General features: G+C 39.1%; 50 non-coding genes and 9 pseudogenes across 50 annotated transcripts; all 59 read left to right on the top strand.

The window, feature by feature from the left end:
* The first annotated feature begins 16 nt into the window (after positions 1 to 16).
* LOC146024936 (5S ribosomal RNA) lies at positions 17 to 135 on the top strand (annotated as a pseudogene).
* Positions 136 to 480: 345 nt separating this feature from the next.
* Positions 481 to 599, top strand: LOC146022476 (5S ribosomal RNA). Its single transcript, XR_014451931.1, has one exon. It is a non-coding gene; the product is annotated as a 5S ribosomal RNA (ribosomal RNA).
* A 345-nt stretch (positions 600 to 944) lies between these two features.
* LOC146021504 (5S ribosomal RNA) lies at positions 945 to 1,063 on the top strand. The gene has a single exon (XR_014450987.1). It is a non-coding gene; the product is annotated as a 5S ribosomal RNA (ribosomal RNA).
* A 345-nt stretch (positions 1,064 to 1,408) lies between these two features.
* Positions 1,409 to 1,527, top strand: LOC146023296 (5S ribosomal RNA). Its single transcript, XR_014452719.1, has one exon. It is a non-coding gene; the product is annotated as a 5S ribosomal RNA (ribosomal RNA).
* Positions 1,528 to 1,871: 344 nt separating this feature from the next.
* Positions 1,872 to 1,990, top strand: LOC146021951 (5S ribosomal RNA). The gene has a single exon (XR_014451419.1). It is a non-coding gene; the product is annotated as a 5S ribosomal RNA (ribosomal RNA).
* A 345-nt stretch (positions 1,991 to 2,335) lies between these two features.
* Positions 2,336 to 2,454, top strand: LOC146024496 (5S ribosomal RNA). Its single transcript, XR_014453874.1, has one exon. It is a non-coding gene; the product is annotated as a 5S ribosomal RNA (ribosomal RNA).
* A 344-nt stretch (positions 2,455 to 2,798) lies between these two features.
* On the top strand, positions 2,799 to 2,917 carry LOC146024788 (5S ribosomal RNA; annotated as a pseudogene).
* Positions 2,918 to 3,262: 345 nt separating this feature from the next.
* Positions 3,263 to 3,381, top strand: LOC146023186 (5S ribosomal RNA). Its single transcript, XR_014452611.1, has one exon. It is a non-coding gene; the product is annotated as a 5S ribosomal RNA (ribosomal RNA).
* A 347-nt stretch (positions 3,382 to 3,728) lies between these two features.
* Positions 3,729 to 3,847, top strand: LOC146024935 (5S ribosomal RNA; annotated as a pseudogene).
* Positions 3,848 to 4,192: 345 nt separating this feature from the next.
* Positions 4,193 to 4,311, top strand: LOC146022634 (5S ribosomal RNA). Its single transcript, XR_014452081.1, has one exon. It is a non-coding gene; the product is annotated as a 5S ribosomal RNA (ribosomal RNA).
* A 344-nt stretch (positions 4,312 to 4,655) lies between these two features.
* Positions 4,656 to 4,774, top strand: LOC146021950 (5S ribosomal RNA). Its single transcript, XR_014451418.1, has one exon. It is a non-coding gene; the product is annotated as a 5S ribosomal RNA (ribosomal RNA).
* Positions 4,775 to 5,118: 344 nt separating this feature from the next.
* LOC146024415 (5S ribosomal RNA) lies at positions 5,119 to 5,237 on the top strand. Its single transcript, XR_014453797.1, has one exon. It is a non-coding gene; the product is annotated as a 5S ribosomal RNA (ribosomal RNA).
* A 347-nt stretch (positions 5,238 to 5,584) lies between these two features.
* LOC146022474 (5S ribosomal RNA) lies at positions 5,585 to 5,703 on the top strand. The gene has a single exon (XR_014451929.1). It is a non-coding gene; the product is annotated as a 5S ribosomal RNA (ribosomal RNA).
* Positions 5,704 to 6,049: 346 nt separating this feature from the next.
* LOC146024296 (5S ribosomal RNA) lies at positions 6,050 to 6,168 on the top strand. The gene has a single exon (XR_014453682.1). It is a non-coding gene; the product is annotated as a 5S ribosomal RNA (ribosomal RNA).
* A 345-nt stretch (positions 6,169 to 6,513) lies between these two features.
* On the top strand, positions 6,514 to 6,632 carry LOC146022633 (5S ribosomal RNA). Its single transcript, XR_014452080.1, has one exon. It is a non-coding gene; the product is annotated as a 5S ribosomal RNA (ribosomal RNA).
* A 344-nt stretch (positions 6,633 to 6,976) lies between these two features.
* Positions 6,977 to 7,095, top strand: LOC146021948 (5S ribosomal RNA). Its single transcript, XR_014451417.1, has one exon. It is a non-coding gene; the product is annotated as a 5S ribosomal RNA (ribosomal RNA).
* A 344-nt stretch (positions 7,096 to 7,439) lies between these two features.
* Positions 7,440 to 7,558, top strand: LOC146024996 (5S ribosomal RNA; annotated as a pseudogene).
* A 347-nt stretch (positions 7,559 to 7,905) lies between these two features.
* LOC146023262 (5S ribosomal RNA) lies at positions 7,906 to 8,024 on the top strand. Its single transcript, XR_014452685.1, has one exon. It is a non-coding gene; the product is annotated as a 5S ribosomal RNA (ribosomal RNA).
* Positions 8,025 to 8,371: 347 nt separating this feature from the next.
* On the top strand, positions 8,372 to 8,490 carry LOC146023863 (5S ribosomal RNA). Its single transcript, XR_014453265.1, has one exon. It is a non-coding gene; the product is annotated as a 5S ribosomal RNA (ribosomal RNA).
* A 345-nt stretch (positions 8,491 to 8,835) lies between these two features.
* LOC146022473 (5S ribosomal RNA) lies at positions 8,836 to 8,954 on the top strand. The gene has a single exon (XR_014451928.1). It is a non-coding gene; the product is annotated as a 5S ribosomal RNA (ribosomal RNA).
* A 345-nt stretch (positions 8,955 to 9,299) lies between these two features.
* LOC146021503 (5S ribosomal RNA) lies at positions 9,300 to 9,418 on the top strand. The gene has a single exon (XR_014450986.1). It is a non-coding gene; the product is annotated as a 5S ribosomal RNA (ribosomal RNA).
* Positions 9,419 to 9,763: 345 nt separating this feature from the next.
* Positions 9,764 to 9,882, top strand: LOC146023785 (5S ribosomal RNA). Its single transcript, XR_014453191.1, has one exon. It is a non-coding gene; the product is annotated as a 5S ribosomal RNA (ribosomal RNA).
* Positions 9,883 to 10,226: 344 nt separating this feature from the next.
* On the top strand, positions 10,227 to 10,345 carry LOC146021946 (5S ribosomal RNA). The gene has a single exon (XR_014451415.1). It is a non-coding gene; the product is annotated as a 5S ribosomal RNA (ribosomal RNA).
* A 344-nt stretch (positions 10,346 to 10,689) lies between these two features.
* On the top strand, positions 10,690 to 10,808 carry LOC146024995 (5S ribosomal RNA; annotated as a pseudogene).
* Positions 10,809 to 11,155: 347 nt separating this feature from the next.
* On the top strand, positions 11,156 to 11,274 carry LOC146023261 (5S ribosomal RNA). Its single transcript, XR_014452684.1, has one exon. It is a non-coding gene; the product is annotated as a 5S ribosomal RNA (ribosomal RNA).
* Positions 11,275 to 11,621: 347 nt separating this feature from the next.
* On the top strand, positions 11,622 to 11,740 carry LOC146023862 (5S ribosomal RNA). The gene has a single exon (XR_014453264.1). It is a non-coding gene; the product is annotated as a 5S ribosomal RNA (ribosomal RNA).
* A 345-nt stretch (positions 11,741 to 12,085) lies between these two features.
* On the top strand, positions 12,086 to 12,204 carry LOC146022472 (5S ribosomal RNA). The gene has a single exon (XR_014451927.1). It is a non-coding gene; the product is annotated as a 5S ribosomal RNA (ribosomal RNA).
* A 345-nt stretch (positions 12,205 to 12,549) lies between these two features.
* Positions 12,550 to 12,668, top strand: LOC146021502 (5S ribosomal RNA). The gene has a single exon (XR_014450985.1). It is a non-coding gene; the product is annotated as a 5S ribosomal RNA (ribosomal RNA).
* A 345-nt stretch (positions 12,669 to 13,013) lies between these two features.
* Positions 13,014 to 13,132, top strand: LOC146023784 (5S ribosomal RNA). The gene has a single exon (XR_014453190.1). It is a non-coding gene; the product is annotated as a 5S ribosomal RNA (ribosomal RNA).
* A 344-nt stretch (positions 13,133 to 13,476) lies between these two features.
* Positions 13,477 to 13,595, top strand: LOC146024359 (5S ribosomal RNA). Its single transcript, XR_014453743.1, has one exon. It is a non-coding gene; the product is annotated as a 5S ribosomal RNA (ribosomal RNA).
* Positions 13,596 to 13,940: 345 nt separating this feature from the next.
* Positions 13,941 to 14,059, top strand: LOC146023593 (5S ribosomal RNA). Its single transcript, XR_014453005.1, has one exon. It is a non-coding gene; the product is annotated as a 5S ribosomal RNA (ribosomal RNA).
* A 344-nt stretch (positions 14,060 to 14,403) lies between these two features.
* On the top strand, positions 14,404 to 14,522 carry LOC146024787 (5S ribosomal RNA; annotated as a pseudogene).
* A 345-nt stretch (positions 14,523 to 14,867) lies between these two features.
* LOC146023175 (5S ribosomal RNA) lies at positions 14,868 to 14,986 on the top strand. The gene has a single exon (XR_014452600.1). It is a non-coding gene; the product is annotated as a 5S ribosomal RNA (ribosomal RNA).
* A 347-nt stretch (positions 14,987 to 15,333) lies between these two features.
* Positions 15,334 to 15,452, top strand: LOC146024520 (5S ribosomal RNA). The gene has a single exon (XR_014453897.1). It is a non-coding gene; the product is annotated as a 5S ribosomal RNA (ribosomal RNA).
* A 345-nt stretch (positions 15,453 to 15,797) lies between these two features.
* LOC146022470 (5S ribosomal RNA) lies at positions 15,798 to 15,916 on the top strand. The gene has a single exon (XR_014451926.1). It is a non-coding gene; the product is annotated as a 5S ribosomal RNA (ribosomal RNA).
* A 345-nt stretch (positions 15,917 to 16,261) lies between these two features.
* LOC146021501 (5S ribosomal RNA) lies at positions 16,262 to 16,380 on the top strand. The gene has a single exon (XR_014450984.1). It is a non-coding gene; the product is annotated as a 5S ribosomal RNA (ribosomal RNA).
* A 345-nt stretch (positions 16,381 to 16,725) lies between these two features.
* LOC146023783 (5S ribosomal RNA) lies at positions 16,726 to 16,844 on the top strand. Its single transcript, XR_014453189.1, has one exon. It is a non-coding gene; the product is annotated as a 5S ribosomal RNA (ribosomal RNA).
* A 344-nt stretch (positions 16,845 to 17,188) lies between these two features.
* Positions 17,189 to 17,307, top strand: LOC146023298 (5S ribosomal RNA). Its single transcript, XR_014452721.1, has one exon. It is a non-coding gene; the product is annotated as a 5S ribosomal RNA (ribosomal RNA).
* A 348-nt stretch (positions 17,308 to 17,655) lies between these two features.
* Positions 17,656 to 17,774, top strand: LOC146023861 (5S ribosomal RNA). The gene has a single exon (XR_014453263.1). It is a non-coding gene; the product is annotated as a 5S ribosomal RNA (ribosomal RNA).
* A 345-nt stretch (positions 17,775 to 18,119) lies between these two features.
* On the top strand, positions 18,120 to 18,238 carry LOC146022469 (5S ribosomal RNA). Its single transcript, XR_014451925.1, has one exon. It is a non-coding gene; the product is annotated as a 5S ribosomal RNA (ribosomal RNA).
* A 345-nt stretch (positions 18,239 to 18,583) lies between these two features.
* LOC146021497 (5S ribosomal RNA) lies at positions 18,584 to 18,702 on the top strand. The gene has a single exon (XR_014450982.1). It is a non-coding gene; the product is annotated as a 5S ribosomal RNA (ribosomal RNA).
* Positions 18,703 to 19,047: 345 nt separating this feature from the next.
* LOC146023647 (5S ribosomal RNA) lies at positions 19,048 to 19,166 on the top strand. The gene has a single exon (XR_014453057.1). It is a non-coding gene; the product is annotated as a 5S ribosomal RNA (ribosomal RNA).
* A 345-nt stretch (positions 19,167 to 19,511) lies between these two features.
* LOC146023592 (5S ribosomal RNA) lies at positions 19,512 to 19,630 on the top strand. Its single transcript, XR_014453004.1, has one exon. It is a non-coding gene; the product is annotated as a 5S ribosomal RNA (ribosomal RNA).
* Positions 19,631 to 19,974: 344 nt separating this feature from the next.
* On the top strand, positions 19,975 to 20,093 carry LOC146024786 (5S ribosomal RNA; annotated as a pseudogene).
* Positions 20,094 to 20,438: 345 nt separating this feature from the next.
* LOC146023163 (5S ribosomal RNA) lies at positions 20,439 to 20,557 on the top strand. Its single transcript, XR_014452589.1, has one exon. It is a non-coding gene; the product is annotated as a 5S ribosomal RNA (ribosomal RNA).
* A 344-nt stretch (positions 20,558 to 20,901) lies between these two features.
* Positions 20,902 to 21,020, top strand: LOC146024785 (5S ribosomal RNA; annotated as a pseudogene).
* Positions 21,021 to 21,365: 345 nt separating this feature from the next.
* LOC146023151 (5S ribosomal RNA) lies at positions 21,366 to 21,484 on the top strand. The gene has a single exon (XR_014452578.1). It is a non-coding gene; the product is annotated as a 5S ribosomal RNA (ribosomal RNA).
* A 347-nt stretch (positions 21,485 to 21,831) lies between these two features.
* Positions 21,832 to 21,950, top strand: LOC146024519 (5S ribosomal RNA). Its single transcript, XR_014453896.1, has one exon. It is a non-coding gene; the product is annotated as a 5S ribosomal RNA (ribosomal RNA).
* A 345-nt stretch (positions 21,951 to 22,295) lies between these two features.
* LOC146022468 (5S ribosomal RNA) lies at positions 22,296 to 22,414 on the top strand. Its single transcript, XR_014451924.1, has one exon. It is a non-coding gene; the product is annotated as a 5S ribosomal RNA (ribosomal RNA).
* Positions 22,415 to 22,759: 345 nt separating this feature from the next.
* On the top strand, positions 22,760 to 22,878 carry LOC146021496 (5S ribosomal RNA). Its single transcript, XR_014450981.1, has one exon. It is a non-coding gene; the product is annotated as a 5S ribosomal RNA (ribosomal RNA).
* Positions 22,879 to 23,223: 345 nt separating this feature from the next.
* On the top strand, positions 23,224 to 23,342 carry LOC146023591 (5S ribosomal RNA). The gene has a single exon (XR_014453003.1). It is a non-coding gene; the product is annotated as a 5S ribosomal RNA (ribosomal RNA).
* A 344-nt stretch (positions 23,343 to 23,686) lies between these two features.
* On the top strand, positions 23,687 to 23,805 carry LOC146024783 (5S ribosomal RNA; annotated as a pseudogene).
* Positions 23,806 to 24,150: 345 nt separating this feature from the next.
* LOC146023140 (5S ribosomal RNA) lies at positions 24,151 to 24,269 on the top strand. Its single transcript, XR_014452567.1, has one exon. It is a non-coding gene; the product is annotated as a 5S ribosomal RNA (ribosomal RNA).
* Positions 24,270 to 24,616: 347 nt separating this feature from the next.
* Positions 24,617 to 24,735, top strand: LOC146024518 (5S ribosomal RNA). The gene has a single exon (XR_014453895.1). It is a non-coding gene; the product is annotated as a 5S ribosomal RNA (ribosomal RNA).
* A 346-nt stretch (positions 24,736 to 25,081) lies between these two features.
* On the top strand, positions 25,082 to 25,200 carry LOC146022632 (5S ribosomal RNA). The gene has a single exon (XR_014452079.1). It is a non-coding gene; the product is annotated as a 5S ribosomal RNA (ribosomal RNA).
* Positions 25,201 to 25,545: 345 nt separating this feature from the next.
* Positions 25,546 to 25,664, top strand: LOC146022631 (5S ribosomal RNA). The gene has a single exon (XR_014452078.1). It is a non-coding gene; the product is annotated as a 5S ribosomal RNA (ribosomal RNA).
* A 344-nt stretch (positions 25,665 to 26,008) lies between these two features.
* On the top strand, positions 26,009 to 26,127 carry LOC146021945 (5S ribosomal RNA). Its single transcript, XR_014451414.1, has one exon. It is a non-coding gene; the product is annotated as a 5S ribosomal RNA (ribosomal RNA).
* A 344-nt stretch (positions 26,128 to 26,471) lies between these two features.
* LOC146024414 (5S ribosomal RNA) lies at positions 26,472 to 26,590 on the top strand. The gene has a single exon (XR_014453796.1). It is a non-coding gene; the product is annotated as a 5S ribosomal RNA (ribosomal RNA).
* Positions 26,591 to 26,937: 347 nt separating this feature from the next.
* Positions 26,938 to 27,056, top strand: LOC146022467 (5S ribosomal RNA). The gene has a single exon (XR_014451923.1). It is a non-coding gene; the product is annotated as a 5S ribosomal RNA (ribosomal RNA).
* Positions 27,057 to 27,384: the final 328 nt, after the last annotated feature.

Below are 27,384 nucleotides of genomic sequence, written 5' to 3'. Positions count from 1 at the left end.
AAAGTGCATGTATCTCACCTACAGCCATACCACATTGGATAGGCCCAATCTCGTCTGATTTTGGAAGATAAGCAGTGTTGGGCCTGGTTAGTACTTGGGTGGGAGACCACATGGGAACACCAGCTGCTGTAGGTTTTTTCACATTACTGGCAAATTGTTTTTATTCTCTATCTATTTAAATTGGAAACTTTTTCTTTTTATTGCCAGCACAGACATTTAGAAGAGGTCAAACATACACAATAGCCATCACCTAAAGACTTACCACACTGTTTAGGCCCAATTCCAACTGCTTTTGGCAGCTAAACAGTGTTGAGCCTCTTTAGTAGTTTAATTTAAGATCCCCTGCTAATATCATGTCCTGTAGGTCTTTTTACATTGCCAACACATGATTTTTTTCAGTAAGCAAAAACAGTTACGAAACTTTTTTATTAGCTTACCTGGTGATAGAAGTAGAAGAGGGCAAAAAAGTGCCTGTATCTCACCTACAGCCATACCACATTGGATATGTCCAATCTCGTCTGATCTTGGAAGCTAAGCAGTGTTGGGCCTGGTTAGTACTTGGGTGGGAGACCACATGGGAACACCAGGTGCTGTAGGTTTTTTCACATTACTGGCAAATTGTTTTTATTCTCTAGCTATTTAAATTGGAAACTTTTTCTTTTTATTGCCTGTAGAGACATTTGTAAGAGGTCAAACAGACACAATGGCCATCACCTAAAGACTTACCACACTGTTTAGGCCCAATTCCAACTGCTTTTGGCAGCTAAACAGTGTTGAGCCTCTTTAGTAGTTTAATTTAAGATCCCCTGCTAATATCATGTCCTGTAGGTCTTTTTACATTACCAACACATGATTTTTTTCAGTAAGCAAAAACAGTTAGGAAACTTTTTTATTAGCTTACCTGGTGATAGAAGTAGAAGAGGGCAAAAAAGTGCATGTATCTCACCTACAGCCATACCACATTGGATAGGCCCAATCTCATCTGATCTTGGAAGCTAAGCAGTGTTGGGCCTGGTTAGTACTTGGGTGGGAGACCACATGGGAACACCAGGTGCTGTAGGTTTTTTCACATTACTGGCAAATTGTTTTTATTCTCTATCTATTTAAATTGGAAACTTTTTCTTTTTATTGCCAGCACAGACATTTAGAAGAGGTCAAACATACACAATAGCCATCACCTAAAGACTTACCACACTGTTTAGGCCCAATTCCAACTGCTTTTGGCAGCTAAACAGTGTTGAGCCTCTTTAGTAGTTTAATTTAAGATCCCCTGCTAATATCATGTCCTGTAGGTCTTTTTACATTGCCAACACATGATTTTTTTCAGTAAGCAAAAACAGTTACGAAACTTTTTTATTAGCTTACCTGGTGATAGAAGTAGAAGAGGGCAAAAAAGTGGCTGTATCTCACCTACAGCCATACTACATTGAATAGGCCCAATCTCGTCTGATCTTGGAAGCTAAGCAGTGTTGGGCCTGGTTAGTACTTGGGTGGGAGACCACATGGGAACACCAGGTGCTGTAGGTTTTTTCACATTACTGGCAAATTGTTTTTATTCTCTAGCTATTTAAATTGGAAACTTTTTCTTTTTATTGCCTGTAGAGACATTTGTAAGAGGTCAAACAGACACAATAGCCATCACCTAAAGACTTACCACACTGTTTAGGCCCAATTCCAACTACTTTTGGCAGCTAAACAGTGTTGAGCTCTTTAGTAGTTTAATTTAAGATCCCCTGCTAATATCATGTCCTGTAGGTCTTTTTACATTACCAAAACATGATTTTTTTCATTAAGCCAAAACAGTTAGGAAACTTTTTTATTAGCTTACCTGGTGATAGAAGTAGAAGAGGGCAAAAAAGTGCATGTATCTCACCTACAGCCATACCACATTGGATAGGCCCAATCTCGTCTGATCTTGGAAGCTAAGCAGTGTTGGGCCTGGTTAGTACTTGGGTGGGAGACCACATGGGAACACCAGGTGCTGTAGGTTTTTTCACATTACTGGCAAATTGTTTTTATTCTCTATCTATTTAAATTGGAAACTTTTTCTTTTTATTGCCAGCACAGACATTTAGAAGAGGTCAAACATACACAATAGCCATCACCTAAAGACTTACCACACTGTTTAGGCCCAATTCCAACTGCTTGTGGCAGCTAAACAGTGTTGAGCCTCTTTAGTAGTTTAATTTAAGATCCCCTGCTAATATCATGTCCTGTAGGTCTTTTTACATTGCCAACACATGATTTTTTTCAGTAAGCAAAAACAGTTACAAAACTTTTTTATTAGCTTACCTGGTGATAGAAGTAGAAGAGGGCAAAAAAGTGCCTGTATCTCACCTACAGCCATACCACATTGGATATGCCCAATCTCGTCTGATCTTGGAAGCTAAGCAGTGTTGTTCCTGGTTAGTACTTGGGTGGGAGACCATGTGGGAACACCAGGTGCTGTAGGTTTTTTCACATTACTGGCAAATTGTTTTTATTCTCTAGCTATTTAAATTGGAAACTTTTTCTTTTTATTGCCTGTAGAGACATTTGTAAGAGGTCAATGAGACACAATAGCCATCACCTAAAGACTTACCACACTGTTTAGGCCCAATTCCAACTGCTTTTGGCAGCTAAACAGTGTTGAGCCTCTTTAGTATTTTAATTTAAGATCCCCTGCTAATATCATGTCCTGTAGGTCTTTTTACATTACCAACACATGATTTTTTTCAGTAAGCAAAAACAGTTAGGAAGCTTTTTTATTAGCTTACCTGGTGATAGAAGAGAAGAGGGCAAAAAAGAGCATGCATCTCACCTACATCCATACCACATTGGATAGGCCCAATCTCGTCTGATCTTCGAAGCTAAGCAGTGTTGGGCCTGGTTAGTACTTGGGTGGGAGACCACATGGGAACACCAGGTGCTGTAGGTTTTTTCACATTACTGGCAACTTGTTTTTATTCTCTATCTATTTAAATTGGAAACTTTTTCTTTTTATTGCCAGCACAGACATTTAGAAGAGGTCAAACATACACAATAGCCATCACCTAAAGACTTACCACACTGTTTAGGCCCAATTCCAACTGCTTTTGGCAGCTAAACAGTGTTGAGCCTCTTTAGTAGTTTAATTTAAGATCCCCTGCTAATATCATGTCCTGTAGGTCTTTTTACATTGCCAACACATGATTTTTTTCAGTAAGCAAAAACAGTTACGAAACTTTTTTATTAGCTTACCTGGTGATAGAAGTAGAAGAGGGCAAAAAAATGCCTGTATCTCACCTACAGCCATACCACATTGGATATGCCCAATCTCGTCTGATCTTGGAAGCTAAGCAGTGTTGGGCCTGGTTAGTACTTGGGTGGGAGACCACATGGGAACACCAGGTGCTGTAGGTTTTTTCACATTACTGGCAAATTGTTTTTATTCTCTAGCTATTTAAATTGGAAACTTTTTCTTTTTATTGCCTGTAGAGACATTTGTAAGAGGTCAAACAGACACAATAGCCATCACCTAAAGACTTACCACACTGTTTAGGCCCAATTCCAACTGCTTTTGGCAGCTAAACAGTGTATGAGCCTCTTTAGTAGTTTCATTTAAGATCCCCTGCTAATATCATGTCCTGTAGGTCTTTTTACATTACCAAAACATGATTTTTTTCATTAAGCCAAAACAGTTAGGAAACTTTTTTATTAGCTTACCTGGTGATAGAAGTAGAAGAGGGCAAAAAAAGTGCATGTATCTCACCTACAGCCATACCACATTGGATAGGCCCAATCTCGTCTGATTTTGGAAGATAAGCAGTGTTGGGCCTGGTTAGTACTTGGGTGGGAGACCACATGGGAACACCAGCTGCTGTAGGTTTTTTCACATTACTGGCAAATTGTTTTTATTCTCTATCTATTTAAATTGGAAACTTTTTCTTTTTATTGCCAGCACAGACATTTAGAAGAGGTCAAACATACACAATAGCCATCACCTAAAGACTTACCACACTGTTTAGGCCCAATTCCAACTGCTTTTGGCAGCTAAACAGTGTTGAGCCTCTTTAGTAGTTTAATTTAAGATCCCCTGCTAATATCATGTCCTGTAGGTCTTTTTACATTGCCAACACATGATTTTTTTCAGTAAGCAAAAACAGTTACGAAACTTTTTTATTAGCTTACCTGGTGATAGAAGTAGAAGAGGGCAAAAAAATGCCTGTATCTCACCTACAGCCATACCACATTGGATATGCCCAATCTCGTCTGGTCTTGGAAGCTAAGCAGTGTTGGGCCTGGTAAGTACTTGGGTGGGAGACCACATGGGAACACCAGGTGCTGTAGGTTTTTTCACATTACTGGCAAATTGTTTTTATTCTTTAGCTATTTAAATTGGAAACTTTTTCTTTTTATTGCCTGTAGAGACATTTGTAAGAGGTCAAACAGACACAATAGCCATCACCTAAAGACTTACCACACTGTTTAGGCCCAATTCCAACTGCTTTTGGCAGCTAAACAGTGTTGAGCCTCTTTAGTAGTTTAATTTAAGATCCCCTGCTAATATCATGTCCTGTAGGTCTTTTTACATTACCAACACATGATTTTTTTCAGTAAGCAAAAACAGTTAGCAGGCTTTTTTATTAGCTTACCTGGTGATAGAAGAGAAGAGGTCAAAAAAGAGCATGTATCTCACCTACAGCCATACCACATTGGATAGGCCCAATCTCGTCTGATCTTGGAAGCTAAGCAGTGTTGGGCCTGGTTAGTACTTGGGTGGGAGACCACATGGGAACACCAGGTGCTGTAGGTTTTTTCACATTACTGGCAAATTGTTTTTATTCTCTATCTATTTAAATTGGAAACTTTTTCTTTTTATTGCCAGCACAGACATTTAGAAGAGGTCAAACATACACAATAGCCATCACCTAAAGACTTACCACACTGTTTAGGCCCAATTCCAACTGCTTTTGGCAGCTAAACAGTGTTGAGCCTCTTTAGTATTTTAATTTAAGATCCCCTGCTAATATCATGTCCTGTAGGTCTTTTTACATTACCAACACATGATTTTTTTCAGTAAGCAAAAACAGTTAGGAAGCTTTTTTATTAGCTTACCTGGTGATAGAAGAGAAGAGGGCAAAAAAGAGCATGTATCTCACCTACAGCCATACCACATTGGATAGGCCCAATCTTGTCTGATCTTGGAAGCTAAGCAGTGTTGGGCCTGGTTAGTACTTGGGTGGGAGACCACATTGGAACACCTGGTGCTGTAGGTTTTTTCACATTACTGGCAAATTGTTTTTATTCTCTAGCTATTTAAATTGGAAACTTTTTCTTTTTATTGCCAGTACAGACATTTGGAAGAGGTCAAACAGACACAATAGCCATCACCTAAAGACTTACCACACTGTTTAGGCCCAATTCCAACTGCTTTTGGCAGCTAAACAGTGTATGAGCCTCTTTAGTAGTTTCATTTAAGATCCCCTGCTAATATCATGTCCTGTAGGTCTTTTTACATTACCAAAACATGATTTTTTTCATTAAGCCTAAACAGTTAGTAAACTTTTTTATTAGCTTACCTGGTGATAGAAGTAGAAGAGGGCAAAAAAAGTGCAGGTATCTCACCTACAGCCATACCACATTGGATATGTCCAATCTCGTCTGATCTTGGAAGCTAAGCAGTGTTGGGCCTGGTTAGTACTTGGGTGGGAGACCACATGGGAACACCAGGTGCTGTAGGTTTTTTCACATTACTGGCAAATTGTTTTTATTCTCTAGCTATTTAAATTGGAAACTTTTTCTTTTTATTGCCTGTAGAGACATTTGTAAGAGGTCAAACAGTCACAATGGCCATCACCTAAAGACTTACCACACTGTTTAGGCCCAATTCCAACTGCTTTTGGCAGCTAAACAGTGTTGAGCCTCTTTAGTAGTTTCATTTAAGATCCCCTGCTAATATCATGTCCTGTAGGTCTTTTTACATTACCAAAACATGATTTTTTTCATTAAGCCAAAACAGTTAGGAAACTTTTTTATTAGCTTACCTGGTGATAGAAGTAGAAGAGGGCAAAAAAAGTGCATGTATCTCACCTACAGCCTTACCACATTGGATAGGCCCAATCTCGTCTGATCTTGGAATCTAAGCAGTGTTGGGCCTGGTTAGTACTTGGGTGGGAGACCACATGGGAACACCAGATGCTGTAGGTTTTTTCACATTACTGGCAAATTGTTTTTATTCTCTATCTATTTAAATTGGAAACTTTTTCTTTTTATTGCCAGCACAGACATTTAGAAGAGGTCAAACATACACAATAGCCATCACCTAAAGACTTACCACACTGTTTAGTCCCAATTCCAACTGCTTTTGGCAGCTAAACAGTGTTGAGCCTATTTAGTAGTTTAATTTAAGATCCCCTGCTAATATCATGTCCTGTAGGTCTATTTACATTGCCAACACATGATTTTTTTCAGTAAGCAAAAACAGTTACGAAACTTTTTTATTAGCTTACCTGGTGATAGAAGTAGAAGAGGGCAAAAAAATGCCTGTAACTCACCTACAGCCATACCACATTGGATATGCCCAATCTCGTCTGGTCTTGGAAGCTAAGCAGTGTTGGGCCTGGTAAGTACTTGGGTGGGAGACCACATGGGAACACCAGGTGCTGTAGGTTTTTTCACATTACTGGCAAATTGTTTTTATTCTCTAGCTATTTAAATTGGAAACTTTTTCTTTTTATTGCCTGTAGAGACATTTGTAAGAGGTCAAACAGACACAATAGCCATCACCTAAAGACTTACCACACTGTTTAGGCCCAATTCCAACTGCTTTTGGCAGCTAAACAGTGTTGAGCCTCTTTAGTAGTTTAATTTAAGATCCCCTGCTAACATCATGTCCTGTAGGTCTTTTTACATTACCAACACATGATTTTTTTCAGTAAGCAAAAACAGTTAGCAGGCTTTTTTATTAGCTTACCTGGTGATAGAAGAGAAGAGGTCAAAAAAGAGCATGTATCTCACCTACAGCCATACCACATTGGATAGGCCCAATCTCGTCTGATCTTGGAAGCTAAGCAGTGTTGGGCCTGGTTAGTACTTGGGTGGGAGACCACATGGGAACACCAGGTGCTGTAGGTTTTTTCACATTACTGGCAAATTGTTTTTATTCTCTAGCTATTTAAATTGGAAACTTTTTCTTTTTATTGCCTGTAGAGACATTTGTAAGAGGTCAAACAGACACAATAGCCATCACCTAAAGACTTACCACACTGTTTAGGCCCAATTCCAACTGCTTTTGGCAGCTAAACAGTGTTGAGCCTCTTTAGTAGTTTAATTTAAGATCCCCTGCTAATATCATGTCCTGTAGGTCTTTTTACATTACCAACACATGATTTTTTTCAGTAAGCAAAAACAGTTAGCAGGCTTTTTTATTAGCTTACCTGGTGATAGAAGAGAAGAGGGCAAAAAAGAGCATGTATCTCACCTACAGCCATACCACATTGGATAGGCCCAATCTTGTCTGATCTTGGAAGCTAAGCAGTGTTGGGCCTGGTTAGTACTTGGGTGAGAGACCACATTGGAACACCTGGTGCTGTAGGTTTTTTCACATTACTGGCAAATTGTTTTTATTCTCTAGCTATTTAAATTGGAAACTTTTTCTTTTTATTGCCAGTACAGACATTTGGAAGAGGTCAAACAGACACAATAGCCATCACCTAAAGACTTACCACACTGTTTAGGCCCAATTCCAACTGCTTTTGGCAGCTAAACAGTGTATGAGCCTCTTTAGTAGTTTCATTTAAGATCCCCTGCTAATATCATGTCCTGTAGGTCTTTTTACATTACCAAAACATGATTTTTTTCATTAAGCCAAAACAGTTAGTAAACTTTTTTATTAGCTTACCTGGTGATAGAAGTAGAAGAGGGCAAAAAAAGTGCAGGTATCTCACCTACAGCCATACCACATTGGATAGGCCCAATCTCGTCTGATCTTGGAAGCAAAGCAGTGTTGGGCCTGGTTAGTACTTGGGTGGGAGACCACATGGGAACACCAGGTGCTGTAGGTTTTTTCACATTACTGGCAAATTGTTTTTATTCTCTAGCTATTTAAATTGGAAACTTTTTCTTTTTATTGCCTGTAGAGACATTTGTAAGAGGTCAAACAGACACAATGGCCATCACCTAAAGACTTACCACACTGTTTAGGCCCAATTCCAACTGCTTTTGGCAGCTAAACAGTGTATGAGCCTCTTTAGTAGTTTCATTTAAGATTCCCTGCTAATATCATGTCCTGTAGGTCTTTTTACATTACCAAAACATGATTTTTTTCATTAAGCCAAAACAGTTAAGAAACTTTTTTATTAGCTTACCTGGTGATAGAAGTAGAAGAGGGCAAAAAAAGTGCAGGTATCTCACCTACAGCCATACCACATTGGATAGGCCCAATCTCGTCTGATCTTGGAAGCTAAGCAGTTTTGGGCCTGGTTAGTACTTGGGTGGGAGACCACATGGGAACACCAGGTGCTGTAGGTTTTTTCACATTACTGGCAAATTGTTTTTATTCTCTATCTATTTAAATTGGAAACTTTTTCTTTTTATTGCCAGCACAGACATTTAGAAGAGGTCAAACATACACAATAGCCATCACCTAAAGACTTACCACACTGTTTAGGCCCAATTCCAACTGCTTTTGGCAGCTAAACAGTGTTGAGCCTCTTTAGTAGTTTAATTTAAGATCCCCTGCTAATATCATGTCCTGTAGGTCTTTTTACATTGCCAACACATGATTTTTTTCAGTAAGCAAAAACAGTTACGAAACTTTTTTATTAGCTTACCTGGTGATAGAAGTAGAAGAGGGCAAAAAAGTGCCTGTATCTCACCTACAGCCATACCACATTGGATATGTCCAATCTCGTCTGATCTTGGAAGCTAAGCAGTGTTGGGCCTGGTTAGTACTTGGGTGGGAGACCACATGGGAACACCAGGTGCTGTAGGTTTTTTCACATTACTGGCAAATTGTTTTTATTCTCTAGCTATTTAAATTGGAAACTTTTTCTTTTTATTGCCTGTAGAGACATTTGTAAGAGGTCAAACAGACACAATGGCCATCACCTAAAGACTTACCACACTGTTTAGGCCCAATTCCAACTGCTTTTGGCAGCTAAACAGTGTTGAGCCTCTTTAGTAGTTTAATTTAAGATCCCCTGCTAATATCATGTCCTGTAGGTCTTTTTACATTACCAACACATGATTTTTTTCAGTAAGCAAAAACAGTTAGGAAACTTTTTTATTAGCTTACCTGGTGATAGAAGTAGAAGAGGGCAAAAAAGTGCATGTATCTCACCTACAGCCATACCACATTGGATAGGCCCAATCTCATCTGATCTTGGAAGCTAAGCAGTGTTGGGCCTGGTTAGTACTTGGGTGGGAGACCACATGGGAACACCAGGTGCTGTAGGTTTTTTCACATTACTGGCAAATTGTTTTTATTCTCTATCTATTTAAATTGGAAACTTTTTCTTTTTATTGCCAGCACAGACATTTAGAAGAGGTCAAACATACACAATAGCCATCACCTAAAGACTTACCACACTGTTTAGGCCCAATTCCAACTGCTTTTGGCAGCTAAACAGTGTTGAGTCTCTTTAGTAGTTTAATTTAAGATCCCCTGCTAATATCATGTCCTGTAGGTCTTTTTACATTGCCAACACATGATTTTTTTCAGTAAGCAAAAACAGTTACGAAACTTTTTTATTAGCTTACCTGGTGATAGAAGTAGAAGAGGGCAAAAAAGTGCCTGTATCTCACCTACAGCCATACCACATTGGATATGCCCAATCTCGTCTGATCTTGGAAGCTAAGCAGTGTTGGGCCTGGTTAGTGCTTGGGTGGTAGACCACATGGGAACACCTGGTGCTGTAGGTTTTTTCACATTACTGGCAAATTGTTTTTATTCTCTAGCTATTTAAATTGGAAACTTTTTCTTTTTATTGCCTGTAGAGACATTTGTAAGAGGTCAAACAGACACAATAGCCATCACCTAAAGACTTACCACACTGTTTAGGCCCAATTCCAACTGCTTTTGGCAGCTAAACAGTGTTGAGTCTCTTTAGTAGTTTAATTTAAGATCCCCTGCTAACATCATGTCCTGTAGGTCTTTTTACATTACCAACACATGATTTTTTTCAGTAAGCAAAAACAGTTAGCAGGCTTTTTTATTAGCTTACCTGGTGATAGAAGAGAAGAGGTCAAAAAAGAGCATGTATCTCACCTACAGCCATACCACATTGGATAGGCCCAATCTCGTCTGATCTTGGAAGCTAAGCAGTGTTGGGCCTGGTTAGTACTTGGGTGGGAGACCACATGGGAACACCAGGTGCTGTAGGTTTTTTCACATTACTGGCAAATTGTTTTTATTCTCTAGCTATTTAAATTGGAAACTTTTTCTTTTTATTGCCTGTAGAGACATTTGTAAGAGGTCAAACAGACACAATAGCCATCACCTAAAGACTTACCACACTGTTTAGGCCCAATTCCAACTGCTTTTGGCAGCTAAACAGTGTTGAGCCTCTTTAGTAGTTTAATTTAAGATCCCCTGCTAATATCATGTCCTGTAGGTCTTTTTACATTACCAACACATGATTTTTTTCAGTAAGCAAAAACAGTTAGCAGGCTTTTTTATTAGCTTACCTGGTGATAGAAGAGAAGAGGGCAAAAAAGAGCATGTATCTCACCTACAGCCATACCACATTGGATAGGCCCAATCTTGTCTGATCTTGGAAGCTAAGCAGTGTTGGGCCTGGTTAGTACTTGGGTGAGAGACCACATTGGAACACCTGGTGCTGTAGGTTTTTTCACATTACTGGCAAATTGTTTTTATTCTCTAGCTATTTAAATTGGAAACTTTTTCTTTTTATTGCCAGTACAGACATTTGGAAGAGGTCAAACAGACACAATAGCCATCACCTAAAGACTTACCACACTGTTTAGGCCCAATTCCAACTGCTTTTGGCAGCTAAACAGTGTATGAGCCTCTTTAGTAGTTTCATTTAAGATCCCCTGCTAATATCATGTCCTGTAGGTCTTTTTACATTACCAAAACATGATTTTTTTCATTAAGCCAAAACAGTTAGTAAACTTTTTTATTAGCTTACCTGGTGATAGAAGTAGAAGAGGGCAAAAAAAGTGCAGGTATCTCACCTACAGCCATACCACATTGGATAGGCCCAATCTCGTCTGATCTTGGAAGCAAAGCAGTGTTGGGCCTGGTTAGTACTTGGGTGGGAGACCACATGGGAACACCAGGTGCTGTAGGTTTTTTCACATTACTGGCAAATTGTTTTTATTCTCTAGCTATTTAAATTGGAAACTTTTTCTTTTTATTGCCTGTAGAGACATTTGTAAGAGGTCAAACAGACACAATGGCCATCACCTAAAGACTTACCACACTGTTTAGGCCCAATTCCAACTGCTTTTGGCAGCTAAACAGTGTATGAGCCTCTTTAGTAGTTTCATTTAAGATTCCCTGCTAATATCATGTCCTGTAGGTCTTTTTACATTACCAAAACATGATTTTTTTCATTAAGCCAAAACAGTTAAGAAACTTTTTTATTAGCTTACCTGGTGATAGAAGTAGAAGAGGGCAAAAAAAGTGCAGGTATCTCACCTACAGCCATACCACATTGGATAGGCCCAATCTCGTCTGATCTTGGAAGCTAAGCAGTTTTGGGCCTGGTTAGTACTTGGGTGGGAGACCACATGGGAACACCAGGTGCTGTAGGTTTTTTCACATTACTGGCAAATTGTTTTTATTCTCTATCTATTTAAATTGGAAACTTTTTCTTTTTATTGCCAGCACAGACATTTAGAAGAGGTCAAACATACACAATAGCCATCACCTAAAGACTTACCACACTGTTTAGGCCCAATTCCAACTGCTTTTGGCAGCTAAACAGTGTTGAGCCTCTTTAGTAGTTTAATTTAAGATCCCCTGCTAATATCATGTCCTGTAGGTCTTTTTACATTGCCAACACATGATTTTTTTCAGTAAGCAAAAACAGTTACGAAACTTTTTTATTAGCTTACCTGGTGATAGAAGTAGAAGAGGGCAAAAAAGTGCCTGTATCTCACCTACAGCCATACCACATTGGATATGTCCAATCTCGTCTGATCTTGGAAGCTAAGCAGTGTTGGGCCTGGTTAGTACTTGGGTGGGAGACCACATGGGAACACCAGGTGCTGTAGGTTTTTTCACATTACTGGCAAATTGTTTTTATTCTCTAGCTATTTAAATTGGAAACTTTTTCTTTTTATTGCCTGTAGAGACATTTGTAAGAGGTCAAACAGACACAATGGCCATCACCTAAAGACTTACCACACTGTTTAGGCCCAATTCCAACTGCTTTTGGCAGCTAAACAGTGTTGAGCCTCTTTAGTAGTTTAATTTAAGATCCCCTGCTAATATCATGTCCTGTAGGTCTTTTTACATTACCAACACATGATTTTTTTCAGTAAGCAAAAACAGTTAGGAAACTTTTTTATTAGCTTACCTGGTGATAGAAGTAGAAGAGGGCAAAAAAGTGCATGTATCTCACCTACAGCCATACCACATTGGATAGGCCCAATCTCATCTGATCTTGGAAGCTAAGCAGTGTTGGGCCTGGTTAGTACTTGGGTGGGAGACCACATGGGAACACCAGGTGCTGTAGGTTTTTTCACATTACTGGCAAATTGTTTTTATTCTCTATCTATTTAAATTGGAAACTTTTTCTTTTTATTGCCAGCACAGACATTTAGAAGAGGTCAAACATACACAATAGCCATCACCTAAAGACTTACCACACTGTTTAGGCCCAATTCCAACTGCTTTTGGCAGCTAAACAGTGTTGAGTCTCTTTAGTAGTTTAATTTAAGATCCCCTGCTAATATCATGTCCTGTAGGTCTTTTTACATTGCCAACACATGATTTTTTTCAGTAAGCAAAAACAGTTACGAAACTTTTTTATTAGCTTACCTGGTGATAGAAGTAGAAGAGGGCAAAAAAGTGCCTGTATCTCACCTACAGCCATACCACATTGGATATGCCCAATCTCGTCTGATCTTGGAAGCTAAGCAGTGTTGGGCCTGGTTAGTGCTTGGGTGGTAGACCACATGGGAACACCTGGTGCTGTAGGTTTTTTCACATTACTGGCAAATTGTTTTTATTCTCTAGCTATTTAAATTGGAAACTTTTTCTTTTTATTGCCTGTAGAGACATTTGTAAGAGGTCAAACAGACACAATAGCCATCACCTAAAGACTTACCACACTGTTTAGGCCCAATTCCAACTACTTTTGGCAGCTAAACAGTGTTGAGCTCTTTAGTAGTTTAATTTAAGATCCCCTGCTGATATCATGTCCTGTAGGTCTTTTTACATTACCAAAACATGATTTTTTTCATTAAGCCAAAACAGTTAGGAAACTTTTTTATTAGCTTACCTGGTGATAGAAGTAGAAGAGGGCAAAAAAGTGCATGTATCTCACCTACAGCCATACCACATTGGATAGGCCCAGTCTCGTCTGATCTTGGAAGCTAAGCAGTGTTGGGCCTGGTTAGTACTTGGGTGGGAGACCACATGGGAACACCAGGTGCTGCAGGTTTTTTCACATTACTGGCAAATTGTTTTTATTCTCTATCTATTTAAATTGGAAACTTTTTCTTTTTATTGCCAGCACAGACATTTAGAAGAGGTCAAACATACACAATAGCCATCACCTAAAGACTTACCACACTGTTTAGGCCCAATTCCAACTGCTTTTGGCAGCTAAACAGTGTTAAGCCTCTTTAGTAGTTTAATTTAAGATCCCCTGCTAATATCATGTCCTGTAGGTCTTTTTACATTGCCAACACATGATTTTTTTCAGTAAGCAAAAACAGTTACAAAACTTTTTTATTAGCTTACCTGGTGATAGAAGTAGAAGAGGGCAAAAAAGTGCCTGTATCTCACCTACAGCCATACCACATTGGATATGCCCAATCTCGTCTGATCTTGGAAGCTAAGCAGTGTTGTGCCTGGTTAGTACTTGGGTGGGAGACCATGTGGGAACACCAGGTGCTGTAGGTTTTTTCACATTACTGGCAAATTGTTTTTATTCTCTAGCTATTTAAATTGGAAACTTTTTCTTTTTATTGCCTGTAGAGACATTTGTAAGAGGTCAATGAGACACAATAGCCATCACCTAAAGACTTACCACACTGTTTAGGCCCAATTCCAACTGCTTTTGGCAGCTAAACAGTGTTGAGCCTCTTTAGTATTTTAATTTAAGATCCCCTGCTAATATCATGTCCTGTAGGTCTTTTTACATTACCAACACATGATTTTTTTCAGTAAGCAAAAACAGTTAGGAAGCTTTTTTATTAGCTTACCTGGTGATAGAAGAGAAGAGGGCAAAAAAGAGCATGCATCTCACCTACATCCATACCACATTGGATAGGCCCAATCTCGTCTGATCTTCGAAGCTAAGCAGTGTTGGGCCTGGTTAGTACTTGGGTGGGAGACCACATGGGAACACCAGGTGCTGTAGGTTTTTTCACATTACTGGCAACTTGTTTTTATTCTCTATCTATTTAAATTGGAAACTTTTTCTTTTTATTGCCAGCACAGACATTTAGAAGAGGTCAAACATACACAATAGCCATCACCTAAAGACTTACCACACTGTTTAGGCCCAATTCCAACTGCTTTTGGCAGCTAAACAGTGTTGAGCCTCTTTAGTAGTTTAATTTAAGATCCCCTGCTAATATCATGTCCTGTAGGTCTTTTTACATTGCCAACACATGATTTTTTTCAGTAAGCAAAAACAGTAACGAAACTTTTTTATTAGCTTACCTGGTGATAGAAGTAGAAGAGGGCAAAAAAATGCCTGTATCTCACCTACAGCCATACCACATTGGATATGCCCAATCTCGTCTGATCTTGGAAGCTAAGCAGTGTTGGGCCTGGTTAGTACTTGGGTGGGAGACCACATGGGAACACCAGGTGCTGTAGGTTTTTTCACATTACTGGCAAATTGTTTTTATTCTCTAGCTATTTAAATTGGAAACTTTTTCTTTTTATTGCCTGTAGAGACATTTGTAAGAGGTCAAACAGACACAATAGCCATCACCTAAAGACTTACCACACTGTTTAGGCCCAATTCCAACTGCTTTTGGCAGCTAAACAGTGTATGAGCCTCTTTAGTAGTTTCATTTAAGATCCCCTGCTAATATCATGTCCTGTAGGTCTTTTTACATTACCAAAACATGATTTTTTTCATTAAGCCAAAACAGTTAGGAAACTTTTTTATTAGCTTACCTGGTGATAGAAGTAGAAGAGGGCAAAAAAAGTGCATGTATCTCACCTACAGCCATACCACATTGGATAGGCCCAATCTCGTCTGATCTTGGAAGATAAGCAGTGTTGGGCCTGGTTAGTACTTGGGTGGGAGACCACATGGGAACACCAGCTGCTGTAGGTTTTTTCACATTACTGGCAAATTGTTTTTATTCTCTATCTATTTAAATTGGAAACTTTTTCTTTTTATTGCCAGCACAGACATTTAGAAGAGGTCAAACATACACAATAGCCATCACCTAAAGACTTACCACACTGTTTAGGCCCAATTCCAACTGCTTTTGGCAGCTAAACAGTGTTGAGCCTCTTTAGTAGTTTAATTTAAGATCCCCTGCTAATATCATGTCCTGTAGGTCTTTTTACATTGCCAACACATGATTTTTTTCAGTAAGCAAAAACAGTTACGAAACTTTTTTATTAGCTTACCTGGTGATAGAAGTAGAAGAGGGCAAAAAAGTGCCTGTATCTCACCTACAGCCATACCACATTGGATATGTCCAATCTCGTCTGATCTTGGAAGCTAAGCAGTGTTGGGCCTGGTTAGTACTTGGGTGGGAGACCACATGGGAACACCAGGTGCTGTAGGTTTTTTCACATTACTGGCAAATTGTTTTTATTCTCTAGCTATTTAAATTGGAAACTTTTTCTTTTTATTGCCTGTAGAGACATTTGTAAGAGGTCAAACAGACACAATGGCCATCACCTAAAGACTTACCACACTGTTTAGGCCCAATTCCAACTGCTTTTGGCAGCTAAACAGTGTTGAGCCTCTTTAGTAGTTTAATTTAAGATCCCCTGCTAATATCATGTCCTGTAGGTCTTTTTACATTACCAACACATGATTTTTTTCAGTAAGCAAAAACAGTTAGGAAACTTTTTTATTAGCTTACCTGGTGATAGAAGTAGAAGAGGGCAAAAAAGTGCATGTATCTCACCTACAGCCATACCACATTGGATAGGCCCAATCTCATCTGATCTTGGAAGCTAAGCAGTGTTGGGCCTGGTTAGTACTTGGGTGGGAGACCACATGGGAACACCAGGTGCTGTAGGTTTTTTCACATTACTGGCAAATTGTTTTTATTCTCTATCTATTTAAATTGGAAACTTTTTCTTTTTATTGCCAGCACAGACATTTAGAAGAGGTCAAACATACACAATAGCCATCACCTAAAGACTTACCACACTGTTTAGGCCCAATTCCAACTGCTTTTGGCAGCTAAACAGTGTTGAGTCTCTTTAGTAGTTTAATTTAAGATCCCCTGCTAATATCATGTCCTGTAGGTCTTTTTACATTGCCAACACATGATTTTTTTCAGTAAGCAAAAACAGTTACGAAACTTTTTTATTAGCTTACCTGGTGATAGAAGTAGAAGAGGGCAAAAAAGTGCCTGTATCTCACCTACAGCCATACCACATTGGATATGCCCAATCTCGTCTGATCTTGGAAGCTAAGCAGTGTTGGGCCTGGTTAGTGCTTGGGTGGTAGACCACATGGGAACACCTGGTGCTGTAGGTTTTTTCACATTACTGGCAAATTGTTTTTATTCTCTAGCTATTTAAATTGGAAACTTTTTCTTTTTATTGCCTGTAGAGACATTTGTAAGAGGTCAAACAGACACAATAGCCATCACCTAAAGACTTACCACACTGTTTAGGCCCAATTCCAACTACTTTTGGCAGCTAAACAGTGTTGAGCTCTTTAGTAGTTTAATTTAAGATCCCCTGCTAATATCATGTCCTGTAGGTCTTTTTACATTACCAAAACATGATTTTTTTCATTAAGCCAAAACAGTTAGGAAACTTTTTTATTAGCTTACCTGGTGATAGAAGTAGAAGAGGGCAAAAAAGTGCCTGTATCTCACCTACAGCCATACCACATTGGATATGTCCAATCTCGTCTGATCTTGGAAGCAAAGCAGTGTTGGGCCTGGTTAGTACTTGGGTGGGAGACCACATGGGAACACCAGGTGCTGTAGGTTTTTTCACATTACTGGCAAATTGTTTTTATTCTCTAGCTATTTAAATTGGAAACTTTTTCTTTTTATTGCCTGTAGAGACATTTGTAAGAGGTCAAACAGACACAATGGCCATCACCTAAAGACTTACCACACTGTTTAGGCCCAATTCCAACTGCTTTTGGCAGCTAAACAGTGTATGAGCCTCTTTAGTAGTTTCATTTAAGATTCCCTGCTAATATCATGTCCTGTAGGTCTTTTTACATTACCAAAACATGATTTTTTTCATTAAGCCAAAACAGTTAAGAAACTTTTTTATTAGCTTACCTGGTGATAGAAGTAGAAGAGGGCAAAAAAAAGTGCAGGTATCTCACCTACAGCCATACCACATTGGATAGGCCCAATCTCGTCTGATCTTGGAAGCTAAGCAGTTTTGGGCCTGGTTAGTACTTGGGTGGGAGACCACATGGGAACACCAGGTGCTGTAGGTTTTTTCACATTACTGGCAAATTGTTTTTATTCTCTATCTATTTAAATTGGAAACTTTTTCTTTTTATTGCCAGCACAGACATTTAGAAGAGGTCAAACATACACAATAGCCATCACCTAAAGACTTACCACACTGTTTAGGCCCAATTCCAACTGCTTTTGGCAGCTAAACAGTGTTGAGCCTCTTTAGTAGTTTAATTTAAGATCCCCTGCTAATATCATGTCCTGTAGGTCTTTTTACATTGCCAACACATGATTTTTTTCAGTAAGCAAAAACAGTTACGAAACTTTTTTATTAGCTTACCTGGTGATAGAAGTAGAAGAGGGCAAAAAAGTGCCTGTATCTCACCTACAGCCATACCACATTGGATATGTCCAATCTCGTCTGATCTTGGAAGCTAAGCAGTGTTGGGCCTGGTTAGTACTTGGGTGGGAGACCACATGGGAACACCAGGTGCTGTAGGTTTTTTCACATTACTGGCAAATTGTTTTTATTCTCTAGCTATTTAAATTGGAAACTTTTTCTTTTTATTGCCTGTAGAGACATTTGTAAGAGGTCAAACAGACACAATGGCCATCACCTAAAGACTTACCACACTGTTTAGGCCCAATTCCAACTGCTTTTGGCAGCTAAACAGTGTTGAGCCTCTTTAGTAGTTTAATTTAAGATCCCCTGCTAATATCATGTCCTGTAGGTCTTTTTACATTACCAACACATGATTTTTTTCAGTAAGCAAAAACAGTTAGGAAACTTTTTTATTAGCTTACCTGGTGATAGAAGTAGAAGAGGGCAAAAAAGTGCATGTATCTCACCTACAGCCATACCACATTGGATAGGCCCAATCTCATCTGATCTTGGAAGCTAAGCAGTGTTGGGCCTGGTTAGTACTTGGGTGGGAGACCACATGGGAACACCAGGTGCTGTAGGTTTTTTCACATTACTGGCAAATTGTTTTTATTCTCTATCTATTTAAATTGGAAACTTTTTCTTTTTATTGCCAGCACAGACATTTAGAAGAGGTCAAACATACACAATAGCCATCACCTAAAGACTTACCACACTGTTTAGGCCCAATTCCAACTGCTTTTGGCAGCTAAACAGTGTTGAGTCTCTTTAGTAGTTTAATTTAAGATCCCCTGCTAATATCATGTCCTGTAGGTCTTTTTACATTGCCAACACATGATTTTTTTCAGTAAGCAAAAACAGTTACGAAACTTTTTTATTAGCTTACCTGGTGATAGAAGTAGAAGAGGGCAAAAAAGTGCCTGTATCTCACCTACAGCCATACCACATTGGATAGGCCCAATCTCGTCTGATCTTGGAAGCTAAGCAGTGTTGGGCCTGGTTAGTACTTGGGTGGGAGACCACATGGGAACACCAGGTGCTGCAGGTTTTTTCACATTACTGGCAAATTGTTTTTATTCTCTATCTATTTAAATTGGAAACTTTTTCTTTTTATTGCCAGCACAGACATTTAGAAGAGGTCAAACATACACAATAGCCATCACCTAAAGACTTACCACACTGTTTAGGCCCAATTCCAACTGCTTTTGGCAGCTAAACAGTGTTGAGCCTCTTTAGTAGTTTAATTTAAGATCCCCTGCTAATATCATGTCCTGTAGGTCTTTTTACATTGCCAACACATGATTTTTTTCAGTAAGCAAAAACAGTTACAAAACTTTTTTATTAGCTTACCTGGTGATAGAAGTAGAAGAGGGCAAAAAAGTGCCTGTATCTCACCTACAGCCATACCACATTGGATATGCCCAATCTCGTCTGATCTTGGAAGCTAAGCAGTGTTGTGCCTGGTTAGTACTTGGGTGGGAGACCATGTGGGAACACCAGGTGCTGTAGGTTTTTTCACATTACTGGCAAATTGTTTTTATTCTCTAGCTATTTAAATTGGAAACTTTTTCTTTTTATTGCCTGTAGAGACATTTGTAAGAGGTCAATGAGACACAATAGCCATCACCTAAAGACTTACCACACTGTTTAGGCCCAATTCCAACTGCTTTTGGCAGCTAAACAGTGTTGAGCCTCTTTAGTATTTTAATTTAAGATCCCCTGCTAATATCATGTCCTGTAGGTCTTTTTACATTACCAACACATGATTTTTTTCAGTAAGCAAAAACAGTTAGGAAGCTTTTTTATTAGCTTACCTGGTGATAGAAGAGAAGAGGGCAAAAAAGAGCATGCATCTCACCTACATCCATACCACATTGGATAGGCCCAATCTCGTCTGATCTTCGAAGCTAAGCAGTGTTGGGCCTGGTTAGTACTTGGGTGGGAGACCACATGGGAACACCAGGTGCTGTAGGTTTTTTCACATTACTGGCAACTTGTTTTTATTCTCTATCTATTTAAATTGGAAACTTTTTCTTTTTATTGCCAGCACAGACATTTAGAAGAGGTCAAACATACACAATAGCCATCACCTAAAGACTTACCACACTGTTTAGGCCCAATTCCAACTGCTTTTGGCAGCTAAACAGTGTTGAGCCTCTTTAGTAGTTTAATTTAAGATCCCCTGCTAATATCATGTCCTGTAGGTCTTTTTACATTGCCAACACATGATTTTTTTCAGTAAGCAAAAACAGTTACGAAACTTTTTTATTAGCTTACCTGGTGATAGAAGTAGAAGAGGGCAAAAAAATGCCTGTATCTCACCTACAGCCATACCACATTGGATATGCCCAATCTCGTCTGATCTTGGAAGCTAAGCAGTGTTGGGCCTGGTTAGTACTTGGGTGGGAGACCACATGGGAACACCAGGTGCTGTAGGTTTTTTCACATTACTGGCAAATTGTTTTTATTCTCTAGCTATTTAAATTGGAAACTTTTTCTTTTTATTGCCTGTAGAGACATTTGTAAGAGGTCAATGAGACACAATAGCCATCACCTAAAGACTTACCACACTGTTTAGGCCCAATTCCAACTGCTTTTGGCAGCTAAACAGTGTTGAGCCTCTTTAGTATTTTAATTTAAGATCCCCTGCTAATATCATGTCCTGTAGGTCTTTTTACATTACCAACACATGATTTTTTTCAGTAAGCAAAAACAGTTAGGAAGCTTTTTTATTAGCTTACCTGGTGATAGAAGAGAAGAGGGCAAAAAAGAGCATGCATCTCACCTACATCCATACCACATTGGATAGGCCCAATCTCGTCTGATCTTCGAAGCTAAGCAGTGTTGGGCCTGGTTAGTACTTGGGTGGGAGACCACATGGGAACACCAGGTGCTGTAGGTTTTTTCACATTACTGGCAACTTGTTTTTATTCTCTATCTATTTAAATTGGAAACTTTTTCTTTTTATTGCCAGCACAGACATTTAGAAGAGGTCAAACATACACAATAGCCATCACCTAAAGACTTACCACACTGTTTAGGCCCAATTCCAACTGCTTTTGGCAGCTAAACAGTGTTGAGCCTCTTTAGTAGTTTAATTTAAGATCCCCTGCTAATATCATGTCCTGTAGGTCTTTTTACATTGCCAACACATGATTTTTTTCAGTAAGCAAAAACAGTTACGAAACTTTTTTATTAGCTTACCTGGTGATAGAAGTAGAAGAGGGCAAAAAAATGCCTGTATCTCACCTACAGCCATACCACATTGGATATGCCCAATCTCGTCTGATCTTGGAAGCTAAGCAGTGTTGGGCCTGGTTAGTACTTGGGTGGGAGACCACATGGGAACACCAGGTGCTGTAGGTTTTTTCACATTACTGGCAAATTGTTTTTATTCTCTAGCTATTTAAATTGGAAACTTTTTCTTTTTATTGCCTGTAGAGACATTTGTAAGAGGTCAAACAGACACAATAGCCATCACCTAAAGACTTACCACACTGTTTAGGCCCAATTCCAACTGCTTTTGGCAGCTAAACAGTGTATGAGCCTCTTTAGTAGTTTCATTTAAGATCCCCTGCTAATATCATGTCCTGTAGGTCTTTTTACATTACCAAAACATGATTTTTTTCATTAAGCCAAAACAGTTAGGAAACTTTTTTATTAGCTTACCTGGTGATAGAAGTAGAAGAGGGCAAAAAAAGTGCATGTATCTCACCTACAGCCATACCACATTGGATAGGCCCAATCTCGTCTGATCTTGGAAGATAAGCAGTGTTGGGCCTGGTTAGTACTTGGGTGGGAGACCACATGGGAACACCAGCTGCTGTAGGTTTTTTCACATTACTGGCAAATTGTTTTTATTCTCTATCTATTTAAATTGGAAACTTTTTCTTTTTATTGCCAGCACAGACATTTAGAAGAGGTCAAACATACACAATAGCCATCACCTAAAGACTTACCACACTGTTTAGGCCCAATTCCAACTGCTTTTGGCAGCTAAACAGTGTTGAGCCTCTTTAGTAGTTTAATTTAAGATCCCCTGCTAATATCATGTCCTGTAGGTCTTTTTACATTGCCAACACATGATTTTTTTCAGTAAGCAAAAACAGTTACGAAACTTTTTTATTAGCTTACCTGGTGATAGAAGTAGAAGAGGGCAAAAAAGTGCCTGTATCTCACCTACAGCCATACCACATTGGATATGTCCAATCTCGTCTGATCTTGGAAGCTAAGCAGTGTTGGGCCTGGTTAGTACTTGGGTGGGAGACCACATGGGAACACCAGGTGCTGTAGGTTTTTTCACAATACTGGCAAATTGTTTTTATTCTCTAGCTATTTAAATTGGAAACTTTTTCTTTTTATTGCCTGTAGAGACATTTGTAAGAGGTCAAACAGACACAATGGCCATCACCTAAAGACTTACCACACTGTTTAGGCCCAATTCCAACTGCTTTTGGCAGCTAAACAGTGTTGAGCCTCTTTAGTAGTTTAATTTAAGATCCCCTGCTAATATCATGTCCTGTAGGTCTTTTTACATTACCAACACATGATTTTTTTCAGTAAGCAAAAACAGTTAGGAAACTTTTTTATTAGCTTACCTGGTGATAGAAGTAGAAGAGGGCAAAAAAGTGCATGTATCTCACCTACAGCCATACCACATTGGATAGGCCCAATCTCATCTGATCTTGGAAGCTAAGCAGTGTTGGGCCTGGTTAGTACTTGGGTGGGAGACCACATGGGAACACCAGGTGCTGTAGGTTTTTTCACATTACTGGCAAATTGTTTTTATTCTCTATCTATTTAAATTGGAAACTTTTTCTTTTTATTGCCAGCACAGACATTTAGAAGAGGTCAAACATACACAATAGCCATCACCTAAAGACTTACCACACTGTTTAGGCCCAATTCCAACTGCTTTTGGCAGCTAAACAGTGTTGAGCCTCTTTAGTAGTTTAATTTAAGATCCCCTGCTAATATCATGTCCTGTAGGTCTTTTTACATTGCCAACACATGATTTTTTTCAGTAAGCAAAAACAGTTACAAAACTTTTTTATTAGCTTACCTGGTGATAGAAGTAGAAGAGGGCAAAAAAGTGCCTGTATCTCACCTACAGCCATACCACATTGGATATGCCCAATCTCGTCTGATCTTGGAAGCTAAGCAGTGTTGTGCCTGGTTAGTACTTGGGTGGGAGACCATGTGGGAACACCAGGTGCTGTAGGTTTTTTCACATTACTGGCAAATTGTTTTTATTCTCTAGCTATTTAAATTGGAAACTTTTTCTTTTTATTGCCTGTAGAGACATTTGTAAGAGGTCAATGAGACACAATAGCCATCACCTAAAGACTTACCACACTGTTTAGGCCCAATTCCAACTGCTTTTGGCAGCTAAACAGTGTTGAGCCTCTTTAGTATTTTAATTTAAGATCCCCTGCTAATATCATGTCCTGTAGGTCTTTTTACATTACCAACACATGATTTTTTTCAGTAAGCAAAAACAGTTAGGAAGCTTTTTTATTAGCTTACCTGGTGATAGAAGAGAAGAGGGCAAAAAAGAGCATGCATCTCACCTACATCCATACCACATTGGATAGGCCCAATCTCGTCTGATCTTCGAAGCTAAGCAGTGTTGGGCCTGGTTAGTACTTGGGTGGGAGACCACATGGGAACACCAGGTGCTGTAGGTTTTTTCACATTACTGGCAACTTGTTTTTATTCTCTATCTATTTAAATTGGAAACTTTTTCTTTTTATTGCCAGCACAGACATTTAGAAGAGGTCAAACATACACAATAGCCATCACCTAAAGACTTACCACACTGTTTAGGCCCAATTCCAACTGCTTTTGGCAGCTAAACAGTGTTGAGCCTCTTTAGTAGTTTAATTTAAGATCCCCTGCTAATATCATGTCCTGTAGGTCTTTTTACATTGCCAACACATGATTTTTTTCAGTAAGCAAAAACAGTTACGAAACTTTTTTATTAGCTTACCTGGTGATAGAAGTAGAAGAGGGCAAAAAAATGCCTGTATCTCACCTACAGCCATACCACATTGGATATGCCCAATCTCGTCTGATCTTGGAAGCTAAGCAGTGTTGGGCCTGGTTAGTACTTGGGTGGGAGACCACATGGGAACACCAGGTGCTGTAGGTTTTTTCACATTACTGGCAAATTGTTTTTATTCTCTAGCTATTTAAATTGGAAACTTTTTCTTTTTATTGCCTGTAGAGACATTTGTAAGAGGTCAAACAGACACAATAGCCATCACCTAAAGACTTACCACACTGTTTAGGCCCAATTCCAACTGCTTTTGGCAGCTAAACAGTGTATGAGCCTCTTTAGTAGTTTCATTTAAGATCCCCTGCTAATATCATGTCCTGTAGGTCTTTTTACATTACCAAAACATGATTTTTTTCATTAAGCCAAAACAGTTAGGAAACTTTTTTATTAGCTTACCTGGTGATAGAAGTAGAAGAGGGCAAAAAAAGTGCATGTATCTCACCTACAGCCATACCACATTGGATAGGCCCAATCTCGTCTGATCTTGGAAGATAAGCAGTGTTGGGCCTGGTTAGTACTTGGGTGGGAGACCACATGGGAACACCAGCTGCTGTAGGTTTTTTCACATTACTGGCAAATTGTTTTTATTCTCTATCTATTTAAATTGGAAACTTTTTCTTTTTATTGCCAGCACAGACATTTAGAAGAGGTCAAACATACACAATAGCCATCACCTAAAGACTTACCACACTGTTTAGGCCCAATTCCAACTGCTTTTGGCAGCTAAACAGTGTTGAGCCTCTTTAGTAGTTTAATTTAAGATCCCCTGCTAATATCATGTCCTGTAGGTCTTTTTACATTGCCAACACATGATTTTTTTCAGTAAGCAAAAACAGTTACGAAACTTTTTTATTAGCTTACCTGGTGATAGAAGTAGAAGAGGGCAAAAAAAATGCCTGTATCTCACCTACAGCCATACCACATTGGATATGCCCAATCTCGTCTGGTCTTGGAAGCTAAGCAGTGTTGGGCCTGGTAAGTACTTGGGTGGGAGACCACATGGGAACACCAGGTGCTGTAGGTTTTTTCACATTACTGGCAAATTGTTTTTATTCTCTATCTATTTAAATTGGAAACTTTTTCTTTTTATTGCCAGCACAGACATTTAGAAGAGGTCAAACATACACAATAGCCATCACCTAAAGACTTACCACACTGTTTAGGCCCAATTCCAACTGCTTTTGGCAGCTAAACAGTGTTGAGCCTCTTTAGTAGTTTAATTTAAGATCCCCTGCTAATATCATGTCCTGTAGGTCTTTTTACATTGCCAACACATGATTTTTTTCAGTAAGCAAAAACAGTTACGAAACTTTTTTATTAGCTTACCTGGTGATAGAAGTAGAAGAGGGCAAAAAAATGCCTGTATCTCACCTACAGCCATACCACATTGGATATGCCCAATCTCGTCTGGTCTTGGAAGCTAAGCAGTGTTGGGCCTGGTAAGTACTTGGGTGGGAGACCACATGGGAACACCAGGTGCTGTAGGTTTTTTCACATTACTGGCAAATTGTTTTTATTCTCTAGCTATTTAAATTGGAAACTTTTTCTTTTTATTGCCAGTAGAGACATTTGTAAGAGGTCAAACAGACACAATAGCCATCACCTAAAGACTTACCACACTGTTTAGGCCCAATTCCAACTGCTTTTGGCAGCTAAACAGTGTTGAGCCTCTTTAGTAGTTTAATTTAAGATCCCCTGCTAATATCATGTCCTGTAGGTCTTTTTACATTACCAACACATGATTTTTTTCAGTAAGCAAAAACAGTTAGCAGGCTTTTTTATTAGCTTACCTGGTGATAGAAGAGAAGAGGTCAAAAAAGAGCATGTATCTCACCTACAGCCATACCACATTGGATAGGCCCAATCTCGTCTGATCTTGGAAGCTAAGCAGTGTTGGGCCTGGTTAGTACTTGGGTGGGAGACCACATGGGAACACCAGGTGCTGTAGGTTTTTTCACATTACTGGCAAATTGTTTTTATTCTCTATCTATTTAAATTGGAAACTTTTTCTTTTTATTGCCAGCACAGACATTTAGAAGAGGTCAAACATACACAATAGCCATCACCTAAAGACTTACCACACTGTTTAGGCCCAATTCCAACTGCTTTTGGCAGCTAAACAGTGTTGAGCCTCTTTAGTATTTTAATTTAAGATCCCCTGCTAATATCATGTCCTGTAGGTCTTTTTACATTACCAACACATGATTTTTTTCAGTAAGCAAAAACAGTTAGGAAGCTTTTTTATTAGCTTACCTGGTGATAGAAGAGAAGAGGGCAAAAAAGAGCATGTATCTCACCTACAGCCATACCACATTGGATAGGCCCAATCTTGTCTGATCTTGGAAGCTAAGCAGTGTTGGGCCTGGTTAGTACTTGGGTGGGAGACCACATTGGAACACCTGGTGCTGTAGGTTTTTTCACATTACTGGCAAATTGTTTTTATTCTCTAGCTATTTAAATTGGAAACTTTTTCTTTTTATTGCCAGTACAGACATTTGGAAGAGGTCAAACAGACACAATAGCCATCACCTAAAGACTTACCACACTGTTTAGGCCCAATTCCAACTGCTTTTGGCAGCTAAACAGTGTATGAGCCTCTTTAGTAGTTTCATTTAAGATCCCCTGCTAATATCATGTCCTGTAGGTCTTTTTACATTACCAAAACATGATTTTTTTCATTAAGCCAAAACAGTTAGTAAACTTTTTTATTAGCTTACCTGGTGATAGAAGTAGAAGAGGGCAAAAAAAGTGCAGGTATCTCACCTACAGCCATACCACATTGGATATGTCCAATCTCGTCTGATCTTGGAAGCTAAGCAGTGTTGGGCCTGGTTAGTACTTGGGTGGGAGACCACATGGGAACACCAGGTGCTGTAGGTTTTTTCACATTACTGGCAAATTGTTTTTATTCTCTAGCTATTTAAATTGGAAACTTTTTCTTTTTATTGCCTGTAGAGACATTTGTAAGAGGTCAAACAGACACAATGGCCATCACCTAAAGACTTACCACACTGTTTAGGCCCAATTCCAACTGCTTTTGGCAGCTAAACAGTGTTGAGCCTCTTTAGTAGTTTCATTTAAGATCCCCTGCTAATATCATGTCCTGTAGGTCTTTTTACATTACCAAAACATGATTTTTTTCATTAAGCCAAAACAGTTAGGAAACTTTTTTATTAGCTTACCTGGTGATAGAAGTAGAAGAGGGCAA

The sequence above is a fragment of the Crinia signifera genome, chromosome 7 (genome assembly GCF_055691185.1).
Source record: "Crinia signifera chromosome 7, ASM5569118v1, whole genome shotgun sequence".
Lineage (NCBI taxonomy): Eukaryota > Metazoa > Chordata > Amphibia > Anura > Myobatrachidae > Crinia > Crinia signifera.
The sequence above is the reverse complement of the archived record's forward strand: the minus strand, read 5'-3'. Positions and strand labels throughout refer to the sequence as shown.